The sequence below is a fragment of the Heloderma suspectum genome, chromosome 2, assembly GCF_057233095.1.
Source record: "Heloderma suspectum isolate Gila_16-S chromosome 2, 16-S_ref, whole genome shotgun sequence".
In the NCBI taxonomy this organism is placed as follows: Eukaryota; Metazoa; Chordata; class Lepidosauria; order Squamata; family Helodermatidae; genus Heloderma; species Heloderma suspectum.
In genome coordinates, this window is record NC_139459.1 from 386,554,007 (window position 1) to 386,560,870 (window position 6,864).

Genomic DNA, 6,864 nt, shown 5'->3' on the forward strand with positions numbered 1-6,864 from the left:
AATTCTGAGAAAAGCACATTTTAGCAGTGCCTAGTGCAACAACTCCTTTGCCAGACTGTCTGAAATTTGGCAGGTGGAATCCCCTCCATGGGGGATGCCAGGTTGCCAAATTTCATGTGTTTAGCACAAAAACTGTAAACCTGACAGCCATTTCTATTTTTCAATGCCAGTCAATGAGAACATGTCATATCAGAATGATTCGAATATCCAAATCTAGCTTTGGATTGGGGTCTGAAGAGAAGCGGAGGGGTCAGAATCAGCCTGAAGCAAAGCAGGGCTGCTTCAGATGGTCCAAAGTCACATCCAAACTGTGATGGGGACTCTGTTCACAGCCCTGGTTTTGGAAAACTGCTGCCAGCCCTAATACCCCCCTTTGGCTAGTGGTCTCAAGAGGGAGGGCGGTGGCAGCCCAGATGCAGCTCTTGATTGTCTAGTCCCATTCCATTTGGATTCCCTCTCTGGTTATGTGACTGAATCAGTCTTGGTCTCAGGAAGGATGACCTTTAAAAGAAACAAGGGGAAATCCACGCTGCTGATTCTACTCAATCTCACATCTCCTTTGACATGTCTGTTTCCCACCTGAGCAGTGCAGAGGAAGCTGCTCCAGCTGGTCTCGGGACTACAGAAGCAAGCAAGCTCCCAGAGAGGGCACGATCACAGCAAGCGAACAGGGAGAGCAGATGGGAGTTGGCCAGGGGAGTTGCAGGGGAAGAGGTGATGAAGGCAAAACAGGGAGTGGGCTGGAGTAAGCCCAGGGGGCTGTCCTTTCCCTTCTGAGTCTCCGTGTGCTCCCCATGTGCTCCTGAGAGCTCCAATTGAATTGAGGGGGTGTGGACAGAGAGATTCCTGCAGCTGTGTGGGCAGGAAGGTTCAGTCTCTGTCCCACCTCCCAGGTGAGCAGAGGAGAGGAAGCTGCTCCTGCTGGCCTAGGGACTATGCAAGGAAGCCAGCTCCCAAAGAGTGAGATAACAGAGGGAGTAAAAAGGGAGAGAAAACAGAGAGAAAACAGGAGTTGGCCAGGGGAGTTCGGCAGGGGAGGTCAAGGGGGAGGCAGCTAATGATGGGGTTTTTTATTTGTTTTTTTTTAAATCATTTCCTTGTAACACACACTTCCATACCAGTGGGACTTTGTTTTTCACTTCCAGTGAATAGAGGACGAAGCACAGGCTATTCCAGTACAATCAGAAAGCGAGAAACATAAAGCTAGAAGAGCAACAGCAAGCTGAGGCAGAATAGGAAACTACTGAGGCGAGGAAAAATGAAGTAAAGGATTCTCCTTGGAAAAGCGTGACAGGAGCAGAACAACTGGAAGCCACTCTAGACCAGTGGAAGCATTGGAACTACAGAATCATTTCCAGGTACTTGAGGATGAGACTGGAAGACACTGTGCTGAGGAAGAATTACAGGGGACCCCGCATGAGAGCAAGCAAGAGGCTGAAGGTCAGTCAAACAGAGGCGATGAAAGCAAGGCTTACAACAGCAAGAAGAGATGAGTAGTAGTAGTGGGAGACTCCTTGCTGTGTGGGATCGAAACCTAAGTATGTCGTGAAGACCCATGGACTCGCCAGGTAAGCTGTCTCCCAGGAGGATGGCCTAGAGATGTGTCTGAAGGGTTCCCAATGCTCATAAAACCCAATGACAGGTATCCCTTTCTTCTCATCTATGTGGGAACAAATGACACCGACAAGCAGAGCTACAAAGAACTCACATCAGACTTTGAAGCATTGGGAAGGAAACTCAAGAATTTTGGGGCCCAGGTAGTTTTCTCATCCATCCTTCCAGTAGTTGGAAGAGGGTAAAAAGGGAAAGAAAAATACTCCAGGTGAATGACTGGCTATGAAGGTGGTGCTGGCATGAGAAATTTGGAGGCCAGGATGGCGGGCTACATTTCCTGGAAAATGGACCCGTGGCAAGGGTCCATCAGGTGGATCCACAGTTGGCTACAGAATCGGACTCAAGGAGTGCTTATCAATGGGACCTTCTCAAACTGGGGAGAGGTATCAAGTGAGTTACCACAGGGCTCAGTCCTGGGCCAAGTGCTCTTCCACATTTTTACTAATGAGTTGGATGACGAGATGCAGGGAATGCTGATCAAATCTGCAGATGACACAGAATTGGGCAGGGTAGCTAATACCATAGAAGAAGTTACAGAATTCAAAGAGATCTTGAGAGGCTGGAGCTCTGGGCAGAAAACAACAGAATGAAATTTAGAAGGGATAAATGCCAAGTTCTGCACCGAGGAAAAAGAACCCAAATGCACAGTTACAAGTGGGGAATACTTGGCTCCAAAGGACAACAAGCAAGAAGGATCTTGGAGTTGTTATCAATCACAATCTGAATCTTAGACTTCCAAATCACATGAAGTACAAGTATGCTCTACTCAGCACTGGTTAGGCCTCATCTGGATTGCTGTGTCCAGCTCTGGGCACCACACTTTAAGAAGGATGCAGACAAACTGGAGAGGATTAAGAGGAGGGCAGGAAAGATCATCAGGCGACTGGAAACAAAGCCCTAAAAGGAGAGGCTGAAAGAACTGGGCATCTTTAGCTTTGGGAAGAGAAGACTGTGGGGAGATACAACAATGCTGTTCAAGTACTTGAAAGGTTGTCACAGAGAGAAAGGCCAGGATCTCTTCTTGGTCATCCTAGAGTGCAGGACACGGAATCATGGGCTCAACTAAGAGGAAGTCATATTCCAGCTGAACATCTGGAGAAACTTCCTGATGGTTAGAGCAATACGACAATGGAACCAATGACCTAGGGAGGTGGTGGTCTCTCCCACACTGGAAGCATTGAATATGAGTCTGGACAGCCACCTCTCAGGGATTGTGTGACTTGGATTCCTGTATTGAGCAGGGGGTTGGACACAATTTTCTTATAGCCCCCTTCCATTCCTACTATTCTATGATTCTATGATTTTACCATGAAATCTCATATCCTCCTGAGCCTTCTATGCTGCTGTTGGAGGCACTGAACTCCAGTTCCCCTCTACTTGAAAGGGTGGTTTCAGAAATTAAGATTCAGTGATCATTCTTGGATGTCTGGAGCTGTGGCATCCCAGACGGCATATGACCTTGTCCACCAATTTTGTTTTCTTTTTGGTAACCATCCTCTCTCCATTGTTATCTGGCTATCATCTTGATGTGTTTTGTGAGCATCCCATCTTCTGTTGCAGGAAGGGGCTCCTGGCAGTCACTCCTGGTGGCCTCTCCAGGGTCCAAAATAGCACTTGGCCATAGAGAAAGCCCATGGCAGTTAGAGCATTGCCCACAGTGGAAGAGACTCTATCCAGCAGACTCTATGGTCATGGCCTGGAAGTCCTCTGGAGCCTGTTGAAACCCTGGGGAGCCCTCCAGATGACACGATAAGTCACCTCGGGACCCTTAACACTTTTGCAGAGGGATGGTTAGTTGGGGTGGCTTACTAAGCATGGGGAATGTGGTTTTCTGCCCCACATGACACACTTAGCCACCAAGGTGAACTAAGATTCCTTAACCATTACGGCTTAGCAGGATGTCTGAACATGCCTGGGATCTTCATTATGAGTAGAAATGGGCAGGTTTTGTTTTAAAATCTCTGCAAATGATCAGGCACCTTTACTTCTGCCCTCTGTTCATTGATGGGATGCACTTTTGTGTATGAGGATTTTGGTCATGTGCCAAGGTGCACTTTTTTCTAATGTGCACTTGCACCTCCCCCCCCCCATAAAACAACAACAAAAAGTCCTGCAGGTTTTCCTAATCTGTGAAACTTGGGAAAAGCCCTCTCTTAAATATGATCACTTTTGAATTGATTGTGGATCATTCTGACAACTCTAGTTGTGAATGTGAACAGCCAAAGAATGGCATTGTGAGCCCAGATGGGATGTGCATTGAACATGGACGATCACAGCTCAAAGTGATGGGCCCAAGATATGGCCTACATTTTCATGATTTCTAAATCCAAGCTATTTTCTCTGTCATTCTAGCTTCACACTTCCTTACGAGACATCCAGTTTTCGAATGCTTCCATGGGAGGACTGTATCTGGATAAGACTGGGGAACTGGCAGCTGACTTTGATATCGTGAATTGGGTGATGTTTCCCAATGAGTCTCGTGCTGGATTGACTATTGGGAGTGTGAAGAGACAGGCATCTCCAGACCTGAAACTCACCATTAAGCAGGAAGCCATTGCCTGGCCCGGCCATTTTAATGAGGTAGGGGAAAGGATTTGTGTCCTCTTATTGGCCTTATCTCTTAAGCTCTAAGAATATCCACCCTGTCTTGCGTGTCCCACCCCCACCCCCAGTTTCTAAACATTTATTTATTTATCTATGTTCTATACTGACCAATAGCCAAAGCTCTCTGTGTGGTTCACAAAAATTAAAACCAAACTTCCCGCAATAAAACAAATTTAAATATATAGAACATCCAAACCACAATATAACAATACAACCGCAATAAAACCTAGCAATAATGCAGGAATTTAAAATACAGGTTTAAAACAGCAAAGCTAAAAGTCTAGAAAGCAGAAATGCTAAAATGCCTGGGAAAATAAAAAGCTCTTCACCTGGCAACAGAAGGAATACAATGTAGGTGCCAGGCGAACCTCAGTAGGGAGCTCATTCCACAGCCGGGGTGCCACAGCAGAAAAAGCCCTCCTCCTAGTAGTCACCTGCCTCACTTCCTTTGGCAGGGGCTCACGGAGAAGGACTGCTGAGGATGACCTTAAGGTCCATGGATGGGTGTTTCTATGCTGTATTGATCTGGGGTCCTGATACTGTCAGTTCCAGTCATCAAGTCTTTTGGTTATAAAGGTGAAATATGCCAATTGTGCAAAAGATGGCAGTTCTGCATAAAAAAATGGATTTTTGTATAAATATATACAATATATATATAAATGTATATATATATAAATATATACAAAAAAGATCCACACCTCCCTTCAGGTGACAAAGCAGTTTGCACCGTGAATCTTTATTAGGGTCCCAGGAGCACAATTTTCTCTAGGCTGGATGCTTGCCTATTTCTCCTTAGAGCACGACCAAAGGAGCCAGCAAGCAGGATCTTACAAGTGTCTCTGTTAGATGCCTCCTTCTACCTATGAGCAATGCCTCTCCCCTCCTCTCTCACACCAAACAGCTGACACACTCAAAAGAGTAGGGGGGTTCTCCCTTATCCAACAGGTGCTTGAAACATTTAGCCTGGGAATCTAATTGACCTGGGGATGGGGTTGGGAGAGTTGCCCAACTCTACTGTGATACTCAGGACAACTCACCCTCAGCTCTGTGGAGTTCAGATTTTCTGCTCACAAACCAGCTCAGTACATATGCCAGTGCTAGAAGTCTTTGATTTATTGATTTATTCCATCGTTATACAACCCAATAGCCAAAGCTCTATGGGTGGTGCACAAAAAATAAAACTACAAAGCGCAGCATGAAACAATGCAAAATATGAAAGCTTGAAACCACAACAGAACACTACAAGCGGAATGAAACCTTTCAGCAATGCAGAGATTTTACAATACAGATTTAAAACACTGATGCTAAAAGATTGGGAAGCTAAAACGCCGAAATACTGGGAGAATAAAAAGGTCTTCACCTGGTGCCAGGAGGAGTACAACGTAGGTGCCAGGGAAACCTCCCTAGAGAGCTCATTCCTAGGTATGGCGGAAAATTTCTCCATGAATCTCGGGGAACTAGGACTGAAGCCCGACTGAAATTTATCTAGATAATCCATTTCATTCAAGAGTGCCTGGAGCTGTCCTGTAACCACCCGCTCGAGCACCTTGCCCAGGAAGGGGATGTTGGCCACTGGCCTATATTTGTTAACATCCTCCAGGTTCAGCGTTTTTAGGAGTGGTCTGATTACCGCCTCTTTTAAAGTGGCCAGCACCACTCCCTCTCTCAAGGAGGAATTTACAAACTCCTGGAGCCAGCTGGACATCCCCTCCTTAATAAGCCATGAAGGGCAAGCGTCAAGCACACAAGTGGTTGATTGGACTTGGCTAGGGATGGATGGTACTGAACTTATTTGGGGGATATAAATCCATCAGGTACCCCGCTCCTTAAAATGCCTTTCCGTCTCCAGCTGTGCCATGAGGCCTCCGATCCTTCCTTTGCCTTCTGCCCTGCCACTGAAGATCAAAACACGGAAGAGGAGAGGGCCTTTCCAATGGTGGTGCCTATCCTCCCGCAAAAAGCTCATCTCCCTCCCCCATCGTTCACTGTAATTGCATGCACATGTCTTGAAGCTTGTCCTTTTATTGCTGTTGCTTGAAATTTCTGTTATTCTGGGATTGTCTTTTAGTTTATTTCATTGTTGTACCTTTTCCCCTCCAGTTATTATATTGGCTTGAGTACATGTATAGTATAGGTGACATAAACATTTTGAAACAAACAGACCAACAATGTCCATGCCATGTTGTGATGCATAAATAGTGCTTCCCTGAAACAAGGACCTGGGATCCCTTCTACTTCATTTAGGGTCACAAGCACTAGAAACCCTGTTGGGTCCTGTCTAAATTGGAGGACTCATTTCTATAGGCACAAAGATTCATAACACTTTTTTCCTGGATGCTCCTTCTCTTTGTTGCTAGACAGTGCCTCATTCCAGATGCACTGAGAGCTGTCGCCATGGATACTACAAGGAGGTCCAAGAAGGAGAGCCACCATGCTGCTACGCTTGTGCTCCATGTGCGGAAGGAACCATCTCCATTCAGGAAGGTAGGCAAGATCAGAAGAATGGGAGTTCCCTAGGGCAACTCCTTGAATATGCCGAATAGTCCTCACAGCCCTATTTTACTTCTCTCTTTTTTTTCTCATGAACACCTTTAGCAAAACATTCCATGAGTAGGTAAGAGGAGAAGGCTTCTTAAATGACTGTTG